Raw genomic sequence first — 23,794 nt, forward strand, 5'->3', positions numbered from 1 at the left:
CAGTAGAATCCTCTCTGGCATGGGATGCAGGAGGCAGAGCCCGTGGCTGGCTGGTACTGCCCGGCAGGGCACGGCCTCGGGAGGGCTGTCCCTGACCCACAGAAGTGACCCTGGCCAGGACAGAGAAGGGAGAGCATTTCATGGAGAGGGTGATGCCTTCTTGGCTACCTAAAAACAGAGGCCAGGTAAAATTAATAGAATAAAAATCAGTTATGTTTATTGAAGAGCCTTCAGGTACATTTAGAGCAGACAAAGCCCCCCAGGGGCTACACCCAAAATGGACAAGAGATTTTTATACTTTTATACTTTTTTAAGTTTGGTCCATTTGCATTTTCGAGGTAAATCTGCCAATTCCAGCTTCAGCCAATGAAGTCATTGACCCCAAGTTTGCTCCCCCAACTCCCTTTTGTTTCCATCTCTCAGGCCTGAGGCAGTGAGGTGTCCTTGATTGCCAGGCCTGGAGAGGAATTGTTGTGTCTGCCCAAAATGGGGAAGCAGCAGCTCCCACTGTGTGTGGAGTTTAGAGTTCTGCACTAGAGAACTGCAGGGTTACAAATAGATGGAGAATATAAAAGATAAAATCCTAAGGCATCATTCTCCCTAACAAGGCCTCTACCTGGTTGATTGTCTATTTGAGATATCTACTAATAGTCGTATCTAACAGCACTAAATACCTTACAACAGTAAACATCTGCCAAAGTCAGGGGCTGTATAAATCCCTGAATCACCCAAACCTCTGTGTGGATGTGAGCAATGTCAGCTGTGGGTGACCCTTTGCCACTGTGGGACATGCAGAGCCCTGCCCAGAGCTGAGGAGTCCCCATGCCAGCCCTGAGCAGTACCTTGGGGCACAGGAACGCCGTGGGGCTGATGGAGCTGAAGTTTGCTGGGCAGTAAAATCCCTCAGAACAAGGTCCTGTGGGAGAGCTCAGCCCCACGCTGGCACAGAAAGCCCCTGGGGAGCAGGGCACACAGCTGTCCTGGGAGCCACCTCCTGAGGGGACACAAACACGGCAGCTGGGACAGCACCCCCTGCACTGCCGCCATCTGCAGCGCTTGTTTGAACTGGTAACGTGGCCACCACCACTGGTGACACATGGCCACCATCACTGGTGACACGAGGCCACCATCACTCGTGACACGTGGCCACCACCACTGGTGACACGTGGCCACCACCACTGGTGACATGTAGCCACTGACCTCAGGGGCACCTGGTCACCACTGAAGGGGACAAACCCATGGGGGAGGTCACACTGGTGACCAGCGTGGTCACCATTGAAGTCCCCACAGGACAAAACCGTGGGGGAGGTCACACTCACCACTGTGGTCACCACTGAAGCCCCCACAGGACAAACCCATGGGGGAGGTCACACTCACCAGCGTGGTCACCACTGAAGCCCCCACAGGACAAACCCATGGGGGAGGTCACACTCACCAGCGTGGTCACCACTGAAGCCCCCACAGGACAAAGCCGTGGGGGAGGTCACACTCTCCAGTGTGGTCACCACTGAAGCCCCCACAGGACAAAGCCGTGGGGGAGGTCAACTCACCAGTGGCATTGTTGAGGGTCCCAGCTGGGCAGGGAACAGGAAAAGGAGTTCCCTGTGGGCAGTAGTGCCCCGGGGGGCAGGGCCCGCTGAGAGGGAAGCCGGCTGTCCCTCGCGGGGTGGCGTCGGTGGCTCCTCCGTGACAGAAGTACCCGGCCGAGCACAGCCCTGAGGGCACAGCGGGAGGCAGCACCACCACAGCAGCTCCTCACACCTCACCAAGAGCACAGAGCTCCAAGAGAAGCCAGAGCCATCCTTGTCTGGGGTCATTTCTGCTGATAGCCTGGGCCGGTCACCTTTCCTCGCCTTTCCTTCTCCCATCAAGCCTTGGCCTCCAGCCCTTGCTTTCCCAGCACTGACCTCACCTGCTGTTTGCTCACTTATCTCCTCTCTCACTGCTTCCCTACACTTGTTTCCTGTGGGGAGAATTCTGCCTCTCCTCTTTCCAGGTATCCAGCCTGGAGTTCTGGCCCAGGGACAATTAATCTGTGCACAAGTGGGAGGGGAAGGATTCTGGAGGACAGAAAGAGCAGAGATAAAATGTTAAAGGAAAGGAAGAGAAAGGAGAAAAAACTAAGGGAGAGAAGGAAACGTAATGCAGTAACAGAAATAACTGTTAAATAAAAATAATAATAGATTTAATAATGATAATAACAATAACAACAATGACTTTGTAATAATTATAAAACATATAAGAATTAATAAAATAGATCACCATAATTATTATGTATTATGTAAACATATAATTAAATATTATGTAAACATATAATATCATAATTATAAATATATAATAATTATTATAATATATAATTTTGTAATAGTAATAAAACTGAAATAAAATAAGTAATAACAAATAATAATAAACAACAAACATTAGCTATAATTATATAATAATAAGTAATATAGTTACAAATATTATAATTAGATAACAATAAATAATAGGAATAAAACCAAATAAACTAATAGTAAAACCAAACAAAATGCTCAGTGAGAAGAACGAAACAGAGAAAAAGAGGAGCTGATAAGCACAGCCACAGGGCACAGCCTTTACCCTGTTCAGATGTTTCCCATTTCCCCACATCCTCCAGCCCCAGTCTCCACCCGGGCTGGGGCAGGTCTGGCAGCACCCAAACTCACCATCAGGCTCCCAGTTGGCCTCTCCCCTGCAGTACCTGCCCACGGGGCACTGCCTGCAGGCTGTGGGTGCCAGTGCCCCCTCCAAGGGGCTGAGTGTCCCCTCGGGACAGGGCACAGGGACAGCAGTGCGGCCTGGACAGAAGTACCCTGTGATGGAGAGGGCCAGGAGATGTCACATTTAGGTACAACCTTATAAAATAACAGCCTTATTACCCTTGTAAAATCACAATCATCCAGCCTCTGGCATTGCAGGGGTTAATGTGGCCAAATGCAGGACTGGGCACTTGGATTAATTAAACTCCATCTCATTGGACTCTGCCTATCCATCCAACAATTAAATCATGGCTCAGACCTGCTCTTTTGGCCAAATACAACTAACAGCTAGACTGATAAGTTCCTTTAAGAAAAGAATCTGCACCTGTGTCAAGAAAGACTTTTACCTGCGTGAAACATCTGTTTAGGAGACAAGAATGTAAACGTGGTTAGAGAGGAAAGCTTTTGACAGACTGTACTCTAGCAACTACTAACCAATGAGCTGAGCTGCCGTAAGTTCCTGACCAATTAAACATGATGCCTTTAGAAAACCACAGGAATATGAGCTGTGAAGAATAAAAGGGGGCTATTGTGCATGAAGAATTAATTAATTTGTCTATCCTTACAGCAACGAGGAGACAACCAGGGGAGAAGGGAGATGCTGGGCTGCTCCAACCAGCTGCACATCCCCAATTCCCTGAGCAGAGAGAGGAATCCCCCAGTCCCCTGCCACAGCTGTGCTCACCTCTGGGGCAGGTGAGGGGCTGCACGGTGCCAGCGCTGCCACAGGCCATGCCAGGCGGGCAGGGCAGGCAGGAGCTGGCCCCGGGCACGGGGCTGAAGGTGCCAGGCTCACAGGGCAGCTCCTGCGCCGAGCCCGCCGGGCAGTAGGAGCCGCTGGGACATCTGTATCCATGGATGCCATCCGAAGGGCAGGGAGCAGAGTTTCCTTCCAGGCAAACGTAGCTGGAGAGAGAGAGAAAGAAATTCCACCTGGAACAAGGAGCCCTGCCCACGGGGGATGCTGAGGGAGGCACACAAAGAGCCAGCCCTGGAAAATGCATGGCTTTCCAGCTTGGTTCTGCTGTGCCAGCAGCTTCCCCCTACTCCATGCCCTGAAAACCCTGGGAAAAGGTTTTTTACACCAGCCTGCCCAGAAAGTGTTCTCATTCTGGAGAAAAAAAAAAGCTTTTGAAAATGGAAATATTTTTACTTCAAAATACAGGGCACCGGCGTTCAGTCCCTGGTGCCTTTGCTGAGCCTTTTCTATCCCCAGTGCTCTCTCCCCTCCACCACTTCCAGCCCCTCACAACGAGCAGAGATGAAGAAATTCAGAAACCATAACGGTTCTAAGAGCTGAGATTCCATCACACACAAGGATTCAAGCAATGGAGTTTCTGGAGAAGAAAAAAAATCCCACTCCTGAAGGCAAACAACTGAGTGTGAAGAGAAGAGCACTGGACGAAAACCAGAAAAGCAGATTTTTCTTTTTTTTTTTGCCTAGAAACAAGACCAATTCCAGCTGAGCAGCAGGTTCTGAGGAGTGATGGATGCTCTGTGATAAAGGTGCTGAAAAGCATCAAACTGCTCCCTTTTGAGGGACACAGATTTCTGGAAGCCAAAGGTAATTTATGATTTATAATTTATACTTCATTACCATCCAGCTCAGAAAAATCTTGATTATTACTGTTACAGCTAGGCTGTAATAACTTTTAGGATTAAAGGAAATTTTGGAAAAGTTCAACTACACAGGTCAAATCCCTCATATTCCCAAAAATAATTATTTTCAGTCCTTCTCAATGTAACCCTCATTGCATTCCCAGCTTAGCTTCAACTTCTCATTGATTTTCTCTGCTCTATTCAAGAGCCAGCTGCTGTCAGAAATCTCATGAAATCTCATTACACTGCACTGAAATCACTTCTAAGACTCTCTTACACTTATAAAATAAATCAAATTTCCGTAGCTTCTTGCTCTGAGGCCCATGAGATGGACAGACACTGCTCAGGGCACTGTGCTTTGTCCCTGGTTCTTGCACCACCTTGTGGGAGAAGAGGACTCGGAAAGGGAAAAATAAAAAAGTTAAATTTCCAGCAAGTGTGGTTATGGGGCTAAACAAGAGATTTGCAGCAGAAATTTATTTATAAAGATTTTTTTTTTTTTTCACTGAAAAGAGAGAAACATTATGGATAACATCATCAGGCAAATGTGAAGGGAACAGGAATGTCTCTGAAACACCTACAGGGAGATGCCACATTGACACTGTCTGAAAATCCTTGCCCAGGATTTCTTCTCAGGGAAGCTGAGAAACCTCAGAGAAATATGAAAACAATAATTATCTCATTTGCTTCTCCTGTGTTATGCTGCTCTAGAATGTGGTTTGGAGAGTGTTTATCCAACATATTAATTGTTTTTACTGAATAACTAATCATGGTCAGGCTGTGTCGAGACTCTGGAAGAGAGAGTCATGGGTTTTTCATTAGGCTCTTGTTAAACCTTCTGTAAATATCCTTTCTCTATTCTTTAGTATAAGTTTAGCATAATATTCTTTAATATAGTATGATAACATAAAATAATAAGTTAGCTTCGAAGAACACAGAGTCAAATTCTCAATTCCTCCTTCATCCTGGGACCCAGAAAATACCACACCACATCCCAACCCAAGGGCTGAGAAGAGCCCATGAGCTGGAAATTTGCATATCCCTTGATTACAGCACACAACAACGCCGTGTCTGGTCACTGCCCAGTGGCAATGCCACTCACCCTGGGTCACACAGCGACGTCTGGGCCAGCTCAGCCAGCCCTGGGCCACTGCAGACCCTCCCAGCTGGGCAGGGCTGGCACTGCTCCTCTGCCTCCAGCCCCAGGGCGCTGGACAGGGAGCCAGGGGGACACGGCACGGGGTGCCCGCTGCCGCGGGGACAGAAGTGGCCCACGGGGCAGATGTCATTGCCAGGCAGGGCAGGGCTGGAGGATTCCACCTGGGTGAGGAAAATACAGGGGGAAGGGTTATCAGGAGGAGATTTGGCGCAGTGGGCGCAGAGAGAGGTGCTGGGCAGGGCACACAGGGGCTGAGCCCTGCAGGTTTGAAACTAAACAAAGACCGCTGGATAAAAAGGGTCCTGGCTCCTGAAGGGGGGGGCTTCCTGCCCTGAAAAGATGAAAATATTTCCCTGTCCCTGAAAATATGAAAATATTTTCCTGTCCCTGAAAATATGAACATACGAAAATGTTTTTACTTCAAAACACAGGGCTCAGATGCACATCTTGGAGGAGATGGCAGAACCCACGCTCCAGTGCAATGCAGAAATGAAAGCCTGGCCAGAATTTGTCCATGGGCAGCCAGGTATTCCAGCAGGCATCAGGAGCAGCATCTCCCTGCAGCTGAGGGAGCAGAAATGCTTGGAAAACATCCCACCAGCAGCCAGGAGATGTGACAGGCCAGCCCTGGTGCCACCAGCAGCCAGGAGGATGTGACAGGCCAGTCCTGGTGCCACCAGCAGTCACGAGATGTCACAGGCCAGCCCTGGTGCCAGGAGCAGCCAGGAGATGTCACAGGCCAGTCCTGGTGCCCAGATCACTGTGCTGCCTGGTGCCACCAGCAGTCACGAGATGTCACAGGCCAGCCCTGGTGCCAGGAGCAGCCAGGAGATGTCACAGGCCAGTCCTGGTGCCCAGATCACTGTGCTGCTCTGCCTGACACTCACCCTGTGCTTGAAGGGGGCTGGGCTGAGGGCTCCCTTGGCACAGTGATAACCTGGATAACAAAATCCAGAGGGCTGTGATAGCCCCGGAGCTGAGCAATACATCCCTGAAACAGAGAACAGGCAGGGGGAGAGGCTGCACAGATCAGCACATGATCTCTTTTCAGCCATGTGAAAAGAGAAACCATTTGCACATTTCCTGTGGCAGCCCCTCCTCACCTGGCGGGCAGGGCTCGCAGTCAGACTCGCTGGTGGCACCAGGCCTGGGGCCAAAGGTGCCCTTGGGACACGGGTGCTCCGTGCTGAAGGTGGTCCCTGGCAGACAGAAGTGGCCAGCAGGGCACAGCTCAGGAGTTTGTGCTCCAGGACCTGGGACACGAGGGAAGAGCCTTGCTCAGGAGGGATGGGGACAGGCAATGACATTCTCCATCAGCAGCACCAGCCTCCCTGCCCTGTCCAGCCAGGCACAGGGCAAGCAGATGCCATGGGGCAGGAGGATCCCCACAGACAGCAGTGGGGTCTGCAGGTGATGAGACAGAACATGGTCCTTCAGAACTGCTCTGGCCCAGATCAGAGACAATGGAAACCCAAAATAATGATCTCCTTCCTCATACCCCTCTACCAAGCATCTGTAAGTGCCAATTCTCTGAAATTCAGCCTCAGGGAAAGAACATTTTACCACACAGGTGAGTCAGTCCTGAATTAAATGCCTGGGGAAAACAAAGGCTTCCCATTAAAAACCTCAGCTGGGGTTTTGAGGCTCTCACTTGTGGCTCCAGCTCTGCTAAAACTCACATTAGATCAATTAAGTAATTCCTTCCTTGTTGCTTCAGCTGCTCACCTGAGAAAGGAAAAGCCTCTCTGTCCCCAGGAAGGTGATGGGTGATTTGTCACTGTCACAGTGACCACAAAGCTCTCAGTGCTGGGGGAGCAGATAAATTTTGGGCACGCAGATGGTGAGAAGTGTGACCAGGAGCAGCTCTGGCTCATGGCCAGACCAAGAGCTCCCTGGCAGGAGTATTTGTGTCCCTGTGAGGCCAGAGCCATGCCAGCCATGCACAGGAGATGCAGACGAGGGTTCACAGCAAACAAAGAACTCTGTGTGACCCGAGGCTGCTCCCCAGAACCCAACAGGAGTTTTGGAATTAAAATAACTTGGAATTAAAATAATTTGGGGCATCTGTTTGGTGCTAGAAACCATCACTGACTGATGAAAATCTTGTGGGGCACTCAGTTTGTTCCTGCTATACCCAAAATTGTCAGAAATGAAGCTGTGGTGGGTGACTTTCTTTCCTCCCCCTGTAAGCCCTGCACATCCTCACCGCTGCAGGAGTGCCCAGCTGGGCAGGGCTGACAGTCTGCTGCCTGTCCTTTCCCACTGACAGGGCTGAAGCTTCCAGGGCTGCAGGGAACTGGGAATTCAGAACCTTCAGGGCAGTAGAAGCCAGCAGGGCAGTGCCTGTGGTCCGGCTGTGTGGAGCCTGGATCGCAGAAATACCCAGCATAACATGGTCCTGCAAGAGAGAAAAGCTTCAGTGTTAGGTTTGAAACCAGAAAGCATAAAAAATATCCAAACTGGGAGAGAAAAAGGATATTGGATGTGTGGAATACACACCAGAAACTGCAGCCAGACCTTCTCCTTGGCAGAACCTCCCAGCAGGACAGGGCAGGCAGGAGTCACCGGAAGCCATCCCAGACTGGGGCAGGAAGGTGCCCCTGGGGCAGGGCTGGGGCTCGGGGCTCCCTGCAGGGCAGAAATGCCCAGCTGGGCACAGCCCCCCAGTGCCATCACCCACAGGGGTGGGCACATGAGCCCGGGCAGTGCAGAAATGCCCAGGCCAGCAGGGACCACTCGGGGCTGAGAGTCCTAAAGGCAACGAGCATCAAGTCAGATGAGCCAGAGGCACCCTAGAAATCATCCCAGAATTTTTGGACTAAACCCAGATGAGCCAGAGGCACCCTAGAAATCATCCTAGAAGGATTCCCAAATCATCCTAAACCAACCAGACAAGCCTGGTCACCACGAGGATCCCAGAGCCTCCTGGCCAGTCAGGAGCTCTGACAGGTAAAAACTCAATCTGTACTCTCAATATTTACTCACACAACTGAAGAGCAGAGGGATAAAAGCCCCAATTGTTTCCTAAATCACCATTTTAGAGGAGGCTGATCATCAGAAGTCTTTCTACTGAAAGTCTTCCACTCTCTACTGGGAGAAACCCAAATGAATCCTAGCCCCCAACTGCTTGATTTCTGGTTTAATAATTTCTGCTAGAACAAAACCACTTTGATCTGCCTTTAATTAAAGTTCCAAAAGATGTCTTGCAAAAAACCCTTTAAGATCTGCTCAGAGGGTTCCAGAAATCCCTGCAAATGCTCCATAACATTTGGATGAACTGCACAGAACACTTCCCTCACCCCCAGACCCAAAGCAGAGGAGGATTTGGTTGAACCCAGACACAATTCCCACCTGCCCTGGCACAGAATGTGCCCCCAGGACAGGGCTTGCAGTCCCTGGGGTTTGCCAGGCCGGGCTGCTGGCTGTAGGTGCCCTCTGGACACGGGTACTGGTTGGCAGCCCTCGTTCCTGGTGGGCAGTAATGTCCTGCTGGGCATTCCAGGGCTTTGGCCACGCCATGGGAGTTCTGCTGGACATCACCTGGCTCGTCTTGTGGGGCACAGAACCTGCCAAAAAAACACCAGCGCTTGTGCTCTCCCTCTGTTCTGCCAGACAGAAAAACTTGGCGCACAGCAGTGACCACACAAGGAAAAGGAGGGAAATTCCTTGGAAAAACCATCAGAGAGCTGAGGTGTGACCTGCCAGGATCACCCTGGCCATCCCAGCAGGCAGAACTGCCAGGAGGGATTCCCTGGGATTATTTTGTGGTACAGAAAATGACAGAGTGAAGGGAAAGGCGATGTGAAAACAGAAACAGCAGAACCATTCTTGTATATCAAAGTGTATCTTGTACATCAAACAGAGCAGCCCGAGGCAGAGGGAACACTCCTGATAATTCCTAAGAAAGCATCAAGAGGAAGGAGCAGATCCATGTCACTCACATTCCTGCTGGGCATGTTTCACACTGGCCTTGCCCAGCCTGCTCCTGGTATTCTCCAGGGGGACAGGGCATGGGCTCTGGGCTGCCAGGGGGGCAGTAGTGACCCACAGGACACAAAAAATCTGGGAGCAAAACAAGAAATACCCCTGTGGTGAAAATATTTTTATTTTTTCAGCTTCTTTTTTTTTTTTTTTATATATCCCCTATTTTTCGTACTTTTTACTATTACACAATTCCCAAAAATCCCAGCACTCCCTGGGAAGCTCTCATGGGTACTTTTTACTATTACACAATTCCCAAAATCCCTAAAATCCCAGCAGTCCCTGGGAAGTTCCTATCAGAGCTTCCTATCAGAGGGTCCTTACTGCTGAGGTGAATTCCTATTTATTTCTGGACTGAGCAGTGCAATCCCTTGCTAATACAACTATGGATTTAATGTTCCACAGCCTTTCCCTGTGTTACTTGGAATAATTTCTGGAAAATGTTTTCCACCTCAACAGTCATTTCTAAACCATAACTACAGTCAGATTTTTAACTGATTATGCTGCTGAAGCTCCTGTAGGTGAAGAATGACCCCAAAGAATTCCTACCTGAGTGCTGGTCTGTCACAGAGCCTCCAGGGCAAAACCATCCCTCCCTGCACAAACCCTGCGGAGAGCTCTGGCCCTGCTGGGAGCAGAACCAGCCCGGGGAGCAGGGCTGGCAGTCCTGTGCTGAGACGCCACCAGGATGAGGCAAGAAAGAGCCTGATAAGGAAAAAAAACACCAAAATCACATTATTGCATCCTCACGCACCCTGCTGGAAGTGGCTGTGGGGGAATTATCTGGGTCTCAAAGCAGCACTTGGCCCAGAAGATGCACAAGGATGCTGGTTAAGGAAAGAATTCCCAAAATCCCAGCACTCCCTGGTATGGGAACTTCCTGTCAGAGGGTCCTGGCTGCTCCTGACTGCTGAGGTGAATTCCACTTATTTCTGGACAGAGCAGTGCAATCCCCTGCTAATACAACCATAGATTTAATGTTCCACAGCCTCGCATTTAATTAACCCTTGTCTCATTAGTGATGCTGTTAATGAGGTCTCCCTGTGCAGGGGGTGCAGAGGCTGGGTGACCTGTTCTTCAGGAGGGGTCAGCAGGACCTTCCCTCCCCACCAGCAGCTCCAGGGGCAGTTCAGCCACTCCTGTCTGATTCAGGGCTGATGTTCCAGCAGCAGCACTGGGTTAGTGGCTGAACTCCTGTTGGACAATGCCCTTTTCCTGACCCAGAGATGGGTTTTCAAAACTTTTATTCCATTTTCAGTCTCATGAAAAACGTAAAACAATACAGATGTTATAATTCACGCCATCACAATCAGAAACCAGCTACTTCCTAGTTACAATACACTGTAAGTGTTTCTGGGCCTATCATCTTTTTGCCACACCATACTACAGATACCTTAAAGCCAATCATCTAAAATTACCCCTCGTGTGCCCCACTACAATGCATCTTTCACAGTGCTATTTCTCCAAAGTATCCAGTCTTATTTGGAAAGCCATCTTTTTAAAATTTTTTTTCTAGCTACATTTCTCTCTCAACAATGTCCATCCTATTCCATGGCATTTCTATATCAACATTCCTTATCTCAGAGTTTGGATATGGATGCATACTATGTGGGCCTTCTGTCATGCCCTAAGAACTTTCTATAAATCCATTTCCAACAAATTCCCATGTTGTGTTTTCCCTGGGGAACACAGGAAAGCTTCAGCACAGGCTGAGGAGGGGCTGCAGAGCCTCAGCTGGGCTCTGGGAAGGGAAATGCCAGCAGGGACCAGCTGCCACCAAACCTACCTGGGGGACACGGAGATGAGGAGAAACTCCCTGCAGGACAGAAGTGGCCTTGGGGACAGATGTCTCCCACTGCTGCACCCCTGGGGTTTGGGGCTGTGGAGCCTCCCGTGCAGTAGAACCCGGCCTCGCAGGGCCCAGATGGAGCTGCCAGCTCTGGGCTGGCACAGAACCAACCTGGATCACGGGGCAGAACCAGGAGCAGCTCTTGGAGACAGCAGGAGCAGCCCCAGCACGAGGCTGGGATCACCTCTGGGTCTTGGCAGAAGGGGAAAGGGGATGAGGGAACAAAAATCAAACCCAAAAAAAGTGTGCTGGAAGAAAGACTCAGCTCCTACCTGGAGGGCAGGGAAGGGGAAGGGATGACCCAGCAGGACAAAAGGTTCCTGCTGGGCACAGCCCAACAGATCCTGGAGCTGGAGCTGCCTTTCCTGTGAATGGGAAAGAATGAGGTGAAACTTGAGAATTTTAAACAAACACTTGTTTTATTGAATAGCTCAGGGAGAGGAGAGCTAGAGCACTGAATTAAGGGGAAAAAAAGGGAAAGAAGGCCATTCTGAACCTGGCTGGTGACCCTAATATCCTTTAGGTGACCCCAATACCCGCCTCAACAACCAGTTTTTGCTGCTCCCCTCCCTACCAGAGACATTTCCAGGAAACACTGGTTTGCTTGATGTGGATCCAGGTGGACAAAACCAGCCAGGCGAGCAGAGTCCATCTGGCCTCGCCAGGCCTGGCCTGGAACAGACCCTTCCAGGAGGACACAGCTGGCACTTGGACACGTCCCAGACATTCAGGGCTTCGCTGTAGCTTCCAGGGGGACAAGGATGCTGCGTGGCAAATTCTGTGCTCCTGGGGCAGTAGTGACCTAGAAAGAAAAGGTTTCATAATGGATGGGACAGGCTGGCAACAGCCTAGGAAGGATTCCCAGCCTGCACACGAGGCATTCCCTTCAGCTCTTTGTGGGAAGTGATGCCTCTCCTGGGCTATCCAAAAACAGGGGCCAGGCAAAATTAAGAGAATAAAAAGCAGATCTATTTATTGAAGGGCCTTCAGGTACATTTAGGGCAGACAAAGCCCACCCAAAAATGGACAATGGGTCACGGGTTTCACACTTTTATAAGTTTGGTCCATTTGCATTTTGGGGGTCAATCTGCCAATTCCAGCTTCAGCCAATGAAGTCATTGACCCCAAGTTTGCTCCCCCAACTCCCTTTTGTTTCCATCTCTCAGGCCTGAGGCAGTGAGGTGTCCTTGATTGCCAGGCCTGGAGAGGAATTGTTGTGTCTGCCCCAAATGGGGAAGCAGCAGCTCCCACTGTGTGTGGAGTTTGGAGTTCTGCACTAAAGAACTGCAGGGTTACAAATAGATGGAAAATATAAAAGCTGAAATCCTAAAGCATCAGAAGGACTCATCCCAAGGCATGAGTGTGGGCCCATCCTGCCATTTGTCACTGTTCTGACAGGTACATCCCCCCAGGTGTGTCCAATCCTCTGGGTGGGTGCAGCCAGACCCACCTTGAGGACAGTCTGTGTAGTTGCTGGAGGCAGAGGTGCAGTAAAAGCCCTCTGGGCACTCCAGGCACTGGCTCCCACTCCAGGATGGGCTGTAGGTCCCTGCAGGGCAGGGCTGGGCTCTGCTGCTCCCCTCCTCACAGAAGTGTCCAGGGGGACAGGGACCTCCACTGGCAGTTGGCTTGGAAGGAAAACACCACAATTACAGCCTAAAAATACCACTGAAGGGGTATCAGGGACAGAAAAAGGTGATACAAAGACTCCATCATCAGAGTCAGGTAAAGGCACTTTATTTCATAATCTACAGTTCTTATGGAAACAATGGTGGACTTAAGACTGTGGTATTCACATTCCCTGAAAAAATTCCTTTGCCCAGGATTTTTCTCCTGGGAAGCTGAGAAGCCTCAGAGAAAAAGGAGAACAATGCTTGTCTCATTTGGTTCTCCTGTGTTTTGCTCATGTGGAATGTATTTGGAGGTTGTTTACCCACAGGTGATTGTTTCATTGGGTTCTGCTGCGAGGTGTTTTTACTCTTTGGCCAATCAGTGCCAAGCTGTGATGGGGCTCTGGTGAGAGGCAGAAGTTTCATTATTATCTTTTTAGCATTGAGTAAGTATCTTTTCTGTATTCTTTAGTATAGTTTAGTATAGTATTCTTTAATATAATATAGTATCATAAAATAATAAATTAGCCTTCTGAGAACATGGAGTCAGCTTCTCTCCTCCCTGCCACGAGGGTACCCACAAATACAATATAAGACTTGATTGGCCATAGTTCACCAATAGGTGATTTTCTCTCACCTATTGGTGAACTACGAATAGCACACTCTGGAGAATCATATCCATAAACAACAGTTACAGAAAGAGAGATAATTATTTTAGTCCTTTTCCCTAAGTTTCCCACAGTTTCTCACAGCTTCCCAGGATCTGCCTGGGACAGCTATGTCTCTCTCTGTTCAGAGGATATGTGATTACCAGATAGAAACTCCTCGTGTGCAAAAAGATCTGAGTCAGACAGTGAAGTTGAAGAGAAGCAGACATTCACTGTGAAATCCTGCTCTCACCCTCACTCCTGAAGGCTGCACAAAGCCAGGGCTGAGTCTTGTCATCATCTTTAAAAATTCCTGCTGAATTCTGCCTCAGAGGAGGGCTGGCAGATGCAGCATTCTAATCAAACTCATGAACTATTAACCTCTGGAATTTTAATGTGATGTGGCATTCCAGGCTGCTTCGCAGCATCAACATGCAAAGACAGAGCTACTTTTGCTCAGATTTTAAATGTAAAGCTCAAGCAAAGCCAGATGTGTTTTGTTATCTCTGTTCCCCTTTCACTATCAATCAACGAGATGCACCTGACAGAGGAGGAAATGTTGAAAGGGAGAGTTTAATCCAGGGCAAGAGAACTCAGGTGACCTTGTGGCTCTAAGCTCCACAATAAAAAAAATACATAAAATAGATATTTTATCTATTTTACACCATTGCCAGCACAGTTCAGCTTACCCTGGGAGGTCTGGGGGAAAGGCTTCCTGCAGTGCAGTAGAAGCCAGCCTCACACAATCCAGTGGGGGACACAAGTCCAGTCCCATTGCAGAAATACCCTGAAATTAAATGAAGAGAATTATGTTGGTCGCTCCAGACAGACAACAGCAAATTTGGGATGGGGAAATATTCATCCTGTTGGATTCAGCTACAGCTGCAGAGAATAAAGAGCACTTGTGTGGCAGTTTTGTTTTCTGGAAAAATCCCTTTGCCCAGGATTCTTCTCCTGGGAAGCTGAGAAGCCTCAGAAAAAAGGAAAACAATTCTTATCTCATTTGCTTCTCCTGTTTTGTGATCACAGGTGGAATGTGTTTGGAGATTGTTTCATTGGGTTCTGGTGTGAATTATTTTGACTCATTGGCCAATTGGTGCCAAGCTGTGTCAAGGCTCTGGAAAGAGTAATGAATTTTCATTATTATCTTTTTAGCCTTCTGTAAGTATCCTTTCTGTACTCTTTAGTATAATTTAGTATAGTATTCTTTACTATAATATAGTATCATATAATAATAAATTAGCCTTCTGAGACCATGGAGTCAGATTCATCATTCCTTCCTTTGCCTGGGAACCCCACAAATACAATACACTTGTGTCACCTCTGAATGTGAGAACATCCAGAGAAAGGGTGGAAAGGAAAGGGATCCTCTCCACCTACACTTTATTGTGAGCATCCTCTGAGCTGGAAAATGTCAGATTTAGTCTCTCTCCTCTGCCCAACCCCTCTGTTCAGGAAAGCAGCTGCTCAGGATTCCCTGCTCCAGAGCCCCAGGAGCTCCAGAAATGGCAGAAATCTCACTAACCAGGATTTTTCAGTGTTTTACCTGCATCACATGGGAGGCAGTCCTGGATCCCAGTGTTCCCAGGTGAGCTGCTGTACTGGCCAGCAGGGCAGGGCAGTGGGGAGGCAGAGCCCAGAGGGCAGTAGGAGCCCTGGGGACACGGGTTCCCCACCACAGCATCCCTGGGCGTTGGGCTGGCAGCTCCTCCAGAGCAGTAAAACCCGGCCAGGCAGGGTCCTGTCACCTGGGACTGCCCAGGGAGAGCACAGAAGTGCCCTGAGAGAGCAAACAATGCCATCAACACAGGCAGGAAAAGGGCTGGAATGGGGGAAAACAGGGCTGGAATGGGGGGAAATGGGATAAAAAGGGGTGAAAAACTGGGAGAAATGGGGAAACACAAGGCTGGAATGGGGGCAAATAGGATGGGGATTGGGAAAAACGGGAGAGAAAGGGGCTGGGATGGGGGAAAATGTGGGGAAAATGGGTCAGAATGGGGGAAAATTTGGGAAAATGGGGCTGGGATTGGGAAATCAGGGATACACAGAACTCTCCTGAAAAGCAGCCCCCATCAGTGTTCCCCCCAACCTGCTTTGCACCACGGGAGACGTTTCAGCAGGCAGAACACCCTGGGAACATCAAGGACACTCTGTCCCTGCTGTCACCGGGCTGGGAGAGGCTCCTGTGCCTCACCTGGCTCACAGGGGCTGCAGTGGGACCTCAGGCTGCTGCCAGGCTGGGGGTTGTAAGTCCCTTTGGGACATGGGAACTGAGCTGCAGAGGCAGTGCCTGCAGGGCAGTAGTGGCCAGGGGGACATTTGTTCTCCAAAATGGAAGAGGAATTCTTGGGGCAGAAGAACCTGGGCAAAAGAGAGGATTAAAAAATTAGGATTTTGGCTCCTGGGCTGGGTTGAGCAGAAAAGGGACCTAAAAGTGCATTTCACTGCACTCTGAGTTGATTCCTCAAATGCCAAATTGATGGCATAATTGCAAAAGCCACAGAGACGTAATTTTCTTAACTTGAATCACAACACATCCAAGCTGTGATTCATCAACTTGTAAAAGTTAATCAAGTTCAAACCCAGGTAGTAATTGGAGCTAAATCCCCCAAGGAAAAGCCAGGCTCAGCATCAGGTGATTTTCAAGATCCTCTTCACTTCAGCAGGCTGGTGCCAGCCTGTTGCCAAGGGAACCAGCTTTTAGTCCAGACATGGAATAAGTCGATGGTGCCAATGGTTTCTGTGCTCTGAACAGCCTAAATTCCCTTCCAGTGGGGCTGTGTGTGGGATTGAGGCTTTTCCTGATCCCAAAATCACTTTGTGGTGGTGTGAAACAGCTCAGCAGCTGCTCTGCTGCCTCACAGCTCTTCCTCAAGTGCTTTCCAGTGGTAAAATATCTCATTTTCCCCACTCACACTGCTCCAGGACGCCTGGATAAACAATTATTTCCAGCATTTCTAAGCTCCCTGTGTCTCACCCTTCAGGACAGGGCAGGCAGCTGCTCTGGCTCAGTGAAGGGTTATAGGATCCTGCTGGACAGGCAATGGGAAGAGCTGTGCCCTGGGGACAGAAATACCCTGGAAAAGACAGAGCAGGTCAGAATCAGCAGAGTTTGGAGAGTCAAAGTCAAACCAGGCATTTCTGTGTGACTTTAACTCACCCTGGGGACACGGCTGTGGCTCCTCACCAGAGACACAGTAGTGACCCTCTGGGCAAGCCTGGCACTGCTCTCCCTGGGAATGGGGGACATGGGAGCCAGGGGGGCACGGGACTGGGCTGCTGGAGCCCTGGGGACAGAAGTGACCCAGGGGGCACGGAGCTCCTGAGAGGCCATCGCTGGGTGTCGGGGTCTGGGCACCGCTGGCACAGTAGAACCTGCAGCCAGGACACACCTCTGGGTTTCAGACAGGGAAAAAAAACAAACCAGGAGACCATCCCTGCTCATGGCAGGGCATGGAACTCACTCACACAACTCACACAACTCACAGAATGACCAGGTTGGAAGAGACCTCCAAGATCATCGAGTCCAGCCCAGCCCAAACAACTCACCTAAACCCTGGCACCCAGTGCCACATCCAGGCTTTTCAGCGCATGGAAATGGGGTTGTTCTATACTCACCCAGGGCTGCACTGCCCCGAGGGTGCCCTCTGCCCCGAGCTGTTGCAGAAATGTCCCCCAGGACAGGGCTGGCACTCCTGCACACTCCTCCTGCCCTCCTGGCTGGACCACGTGCCAGGAGGGCACTGCAGTGGCATTGGGGCACCTGGGGAGGTCACAGCAGGGTGAGGAAATGCCTCCCAGGATTTTGGGAATGGAGGAAAGTGCTGCTCCAAAGCTCCCCTACCTTGAGGGCAATAGTGACCAGCAGGACAGGGCAGCCCTGACTCTCCATCCTGGGGGTTCCTCACTCGGGCACCACTTCTGCACCAAAACCCCTCAGCACAATCTCCTGGAAAAACAAAATAATGGGGAAATGAAATGGCATAAACACAGATTTCACATCCAGCCATTTGCCACGTGGGAATCCCTGATGGAATGGTCAGCAGAGGAGCTGCTGCGTCTGCCAGGAGGACAGGTGACACGTGACACAGTGACAGAGAAGCCCTTCAACACCTGGGCACTGCCTCCACATTCCAATAAATATCCCACACTCCAATAAATATCCCATATTCCAATAAATATCCCACACTCCAATAAATATCTCATACTCCAATAAATATTGCAGCACACATTCCCCTTCAGAATCATATTCCACACATCCTTAAGGGGAGACTGAAATATTAACAATTCTGTCAAAGTGTTTTGCTGAAATAGGGCCTTTCAGGATAAGGATCAATAAATATATCATCAGATGTGGGAAAAAATATTGAAAAAAAAATGGAGAGATGCCACTGCTGGATGTTTTGCCCTGTGTTTCTCTGCTAAACCTAATCATGTGCACATCAATTACATGGAAGGATTAGTTCTTTGGGAAGCAGGTGAAAGACTCAAACTAATTCTTACAAAGAAAAAATTCACACTGAATTTTTTAGAAGAAGTATCACACAGAGAATTCTGGTTTTCACCGTCCTTCTCTCACTCCTTGCTTAGAAAAATGAGGGTTTTTTTTCCTGTCTTAAGAAGTGCTAGACAGGTAAAATGGAATATTTTACCTCAGCTGAGGTGAGAGCCCCGGAGCCCAACTCCACCCCTGCACTAATTATCAGCCTGCACTGATGATCTCAGAGGAAGGAGGGTGCTCAAGGAGCAGCAATGTACCTGTTGGGACAGCCAGGCCAGGCAATTCACAGTATTTTCCTGCTGGGCATCTCTGACATTCCTGCAGAGATTTCAGTTTCTGCCTGGCTCCGAAGGTGCCCGCAGGGCAGCTGTGCTGGGAGCTCCTGCTGGTCCCTGCTGGGCAGTAAAAGCCCCGTGGGCAGGGGTACAGGGTGACATCGATGAGTGGCCCTTGCTGGCTGTCACAGTAAAACCCTGCAGGGAACAGAGGGAAGAGCTGAATTTAGCTCAGAGCAGCTGCTCGTTAGGGAGGAGCAGCTCCTCCAGGCACACAAACATCTCCTGGCTGCTCACAGGATAAACCTGCTGCTGGCCTGAAATAGTTATTGATGTGAGCCACTGCTGCTGCACCAACACAGCACCCCTCAGAGGAAATTCCATTTTCTTAATAGGAAATTTTAAACCCAGTGGTCCCCAAAAACCAGGACAAGACTCACAGTTGACACAGGAAAACACTCAATGACCCAACACTGATCTATCTCTCTGTTTCCCTGCAATCACTGAAACACTTCAACTAAAGTTTTCCCTCTGAACATCACATTTTTTCCCTGTCAGTGTTCAAATGGCTCAGAATACACATATGTTGCTACTTCTGCTTTCACATCTGAGCTGCTTTAACCTCTAATGGGCTTTTCAGAGAGACAGAAAATGCTCTCCTCCACTACAGAGAAGAAACCACGTAGGCAGCCCATCTCTGATCATGGGAAGGCTCAAAAGACAACAACAAGCTGTCATCTCTTGTCTGAGGGAAGCACACAACAACAACTGGATCCTGTAAAACAAACTCCTTTTTCTCTGGATGCGCAGCACCTCTGTCAGATCTCCCAGCAGGGAAATGGCTTTTCCACTCCAGTGACTCACAGCAAGACATTCATTTTGGATTTGTCACCTACAGTCCTTTGAGCACTTCCCCAGGGTCTGTGACAGCCCAAAGGACATCTATTCCCTACTCACCTTCCCAGCACTCCCCAGAGGGGGCACTGAGGCCAGGTTCCTCACAGTAGAAGCCAGAGGGGCAGGGCTGGCACTCAGACAGTGCTCTCCTCCCTGGCAGGCTGGAGAAGGTGCCCGCTGGGCAGGGCTGGGGCGCTGCTGATGCTGCAGCTGCAAGAGGAGCAAGAGACAAATGGAAAATGAAAGAATGGGTGAGATGGCTGCACTCAGGGGTTGGCTGAACACAAAACAGCAGCGGGAATGTCTTCTTTTCTACTCAGAGATCCAACAGTGCTGCGTGGGGTGGGACAGACATCATTGGCTTCATTTTACCCCCAGGTGAAGCCAAGTAAAGTTCAGATATTGAGACAAAGATGGCACCTCCCACTTTGAAAGGAAGGGGAAGAATTAGGGGAAGAATCTGGGGCTTTGGCAGCATGGTCAGAGCCCAGCCAGTTGGCTGTGTTTCAGGAGTTCTGTGCCATGGAATCTTCAGTGCTGGATACCCACTGCAGTAGGAGCCCGTGGGGCAGAGGTTCCCGGTGACACCATCCGTGGGTTTGGGGCCAGCAGCTCCTCCTGCACAGTAAAAGCCAGCAGCACATTCCCCACTGGGGACAGGCAGCCCTGCAAGACAGAGAGAATGGTGGCACCCAGAGCACTGAGACAAAGGAGAGAAGCAGGGAAAACAACTCCTCACAACCTCCCTCTGGGAGACACCACAGGCTTCTGGCAAGCAGTGCTACATCCCATGGAAATGCCAGGAGCATCCCCTCAAAACTCCTCCTCCCCACAGACACCGACCTGAGGCATTGCAGAAGAGCCCTGGGGGACAAGGAAGAGGCTCTGGGCTCCCCTGGGGGCAGTAGAAGCCAGCTGTGCACTTGCCCCCGGTGGCAGTGGCTGGGCACAGGCAGTTGGCACTGGTGTAGTTGTCCAGGTCAAAGGGCTGCGAGGTCCAGGCTGCCGAGATGCAAAACCAGCCTGGGAACAAGAAACAGGGCTGAGGAGCTCTGCCAGTGACAGAGCCCCAAAACACATCACAAATGAACCAGCTGGGGTGGCTTTGGGTGTGATGTGGGCACACGCACAGGTTTCTCCCACCAAAGTTTAACTCCACCAGGCCACAATTTCCCATGCAGCAGCACGTCCAATTTAATACCATAAACACCATATCAACAAAGAGACCTTGCAACATCAAGTTCAGTACTTTTGCTGTGTGGTCACAGGGCTCAGCTCAGCTGCCTGAGCAGGCTCAGAGGGCAGAGACTGCTCCTGGCTTTCAGGCACAGCCTGGAGCCCAGCAGAGGTGTGTTCAGTCCTGGATACCTCCAGAGACTCCAGCAAACAGACTGGAAGGGCTGTGCTGAAGGCTCCAGGGTGAAAGGAAAGCATCACCCTATCGTATTTGCAGGGACCCTTGTGGCAGGAAGGAATGATGACTCTGACTCCATGTTCTCAGAAGGATAATTTATTACTTTATGAAACTATACTATACTAAACTATACTGAAGAAGACAGAAAGGATACTTACACAATACTGAAAAGATAATAATGAAAACTCCTGACTCTTTCCAGAGTGTCAACATAGCTTGGCCCTGATTGGCCAAAGAGTAAAAACAACTCACAGCAGAACCCAATGAAACAATCACCTGTGGGTAAACAACCTCCAAACACATTCCACATGAGCAAAACACAGGAGAAGCAAATGAGATCAGAATTGTTTTCCTTTTCCCTGAGGCTTCTCAGCTTCCCAGGAAAAAAATCCTGGGCAAAGGGCTTTTTTCAGAGTGTGAATGCCACATCACCCTCCCAACCAGCCTGTCCCCAGTGGCACCCCAGCAGCCCCCCACTCACCTGGGTCACAGCTGCCTGAGGCTGCTGTCAGCCCCTCCTGCCCGCAGTAGTGCCCAGGTGGGCAGGGCAGGCAGCTGTCCAAGCTCTGGCTCCTGGGGTCGGGGTTGTAGTAGCCCCTGGGACAGGGAAACTCTGTGGCAAACCTGGTGCCTGTGGGATAAAGAGAGCAGGAGTCTCATGGAATATGAACACAATTCTGGCTGAATTCTGCTGCATCATTTTGTGTCCTCTTTGCCAGTTTGTCCCACTGCTGATCCCCACAGCCCTTCATGGCCAAAATTGTGTTTGGGCACTGTTTAATTTGTGAAGCTGTTAAGCAACAGCCACATCTACAGCTTAAAATATTGTGGGGTTTTTTTTTTTGTTTGTTTGGGTTTTTTTTTTTTTGTTTTTTTTTTTTTTTTTTTTTGGTTTTTGTATTGGATTTTTTTTTCTGTGAACAATGTCAAAAAATACACTTAAGCAAAAAAAGACACTCAAATATATAAAAATATTTTTGGGTCTATTTTTCTGTGAAGAACCAGGCTGACAAATAATTTATTCACAAAGATAATTTCTTGTCTTTAAGGAGGATGTTTCAGCCTGGCCAAAGGACTGCTGAGCTCCCTGGGCCCACCTCACCTTTGGGGCAGTAAAACCCAGCTGGGCAGGGGTTTGTGCTGTAGCTGGTGGTGTTTTCTGGGCAGAAGTAGCCTGCAGCACAGGGGAAGCAGGCAGCTTGTCTGGAGAGGTTGTTGTAAGTCCCTGCACGGCAGGGCAAGGGAGAGCTGGTCCCTTCTGGGCAGAAGTGGCTCACGGGGCAAGGACCTCCTCTCTGCCACACACCTGGGACACAGACAGGAGAAGCAGGGATTGGAATCTCCTCTGGAAATTATTATTTCAGCCAATCAAATGGCAATTTTATTCCAGGCAGACCCCCATGACTGCCCCAGTGCTCAGTGCAGGCACCCATCCCCTGATATGAACCCAGACCCACACACTGAAGCAGCACAGAATGTGAAAAATAGAAAAGCTAAACCTGAGACACCATTTGGTACAAACCCCTGAAAGAAATTTCACACAGGGATCTGGATGACTGACAGGAAGCAGGGCCAGGAATACTGGGAGAAAAGGTGGAACACTGGGAGAAAATGTGGAATAATGGGAGGAAAGGCGGAACACTGGGAGAAAAGGTGGAATAATGGGAGGAAAGGTGGAACACTGGGAGGAAAGGTGGCATTTTTAAAGCTGCCTGTTGCCAGAACCACGGATCACCCAGGGCCACTCACCGGGTGGTGATGGTGAGGAAGCGCCAGGCTGGCAGAAGTACCCAGGTGAGCAGGGTCCTGAGGGGACTGTGAGGCCAGGGGAGCCACAGAACCGGCCAGGTGGGCACTCTGTGCAGCTGGAATCCTGCCCATTCTGGAGCCTGAGAGGGACAGAAGCAGAGTTTCAGCTGGTGAGTGGTAAACTCAGCACAGGGTCACAGCCCTGGTGAAGGGAAAGCAACCACAAAACTTTTCTGATCAATGCAAGGATGTGTCTAATGAGCCTCACTGAGCTGCACTTCATTGCTTAGAGGAGTGATGGATAGACAAAAATGAAAATAAAATAAAAACTAGCATCAGCAGATCCACAGATCTTCACCTGTCTGAGTAAGTGCCCACAGGGCATGGCTGGGGGATACTGGTGCCAGCTGGGCAGAAGTGTCCAGGTGGGCAGGGGCCACCCCTGCTCGTGTTTGTGGCTCCACTGGGGTTGGGGACACTTGCTCCTGCATGAGGAAGATAAAGCAAAAGTATCCTGAATTATTTTGGTAGTTTCTCGTAGACACGTTTGCTCCCCATGGCTAAAGAGCCATTTTCCAGAGGTGAAAGAAGAGAGGAGCTGGTGGCAGCTCATGACAATAAAGCCAGAAATCTACAATGGAATGGAATAAATAACAGCAAGGGCCATAAAAGGGCCACAGCTCCCCACCTTTTCACTCTTTCTGCCTTCTGAATCCTAAAATTCTGTACCTGCTGTGCAGAAGAATCCTGGCCAGCAGGGACCACTGGGAGAGGATAATCCCCATTCTCCACAGAACATTCCTGGAAGAACACAGAGGGAAAAGAGAATCAGCAAACTGGGAGAATAAAAACAAACAAACAAAACAAACAAACAAAAAAACCCCAAAACAACAACAAAAAAACCAACCAAACAAACAGGAGAGCTGCTGTGCTGCACGGACTTTTGGAAGGCAAAGGGAAGATTTTGAGAACTCAAATCCCCCAGCACCAGCACAACTGGGACAGAACCCCATCCTAACTCAGCTCATGCTCCTCTGGGCAGCCCTGAGTGTGAACCAAACCCTTCTGCAGAGCCTCCAAAAACCTCTGGGGACACCACCAGTGGGACCAGGATCCTCCTTTGACCGTGGATTTTTACGTTTGCATTTCCTGGAGGCCAAAACCCCTCAGAGGATGGGGAAGAGAGAGCTGCAGAGAGACCACCCCCCCTCTTAGACACCACCAGTGGGACCAGGATCCTCCTTTGACCGTGGATTTTTACGTTTGCATTTCCTGGAGGCCAAAACCCCTCAGAGGATGGGGAAGAGAGAGCTGCAGAGAGATCACCCCCCTCTTA

The sequence above is a fragment of the Onychostruthus taczanowskii genome, unplaced genomic scaffold, assembly GCF_017590055.1.
Source record: "Onychostruthus taczanowskii isolate IOZ18803 unplaced genomic scaffold, ASM1759005v1 scaffold43, whole genome shotgun sequence".
Taxonomy (NCBI): Eukaryota; Metazoa; Chordata; class Aves; order Passeriformes; family Passeridae; genus Onychostruthus; species Onychostruthus taczanowskii.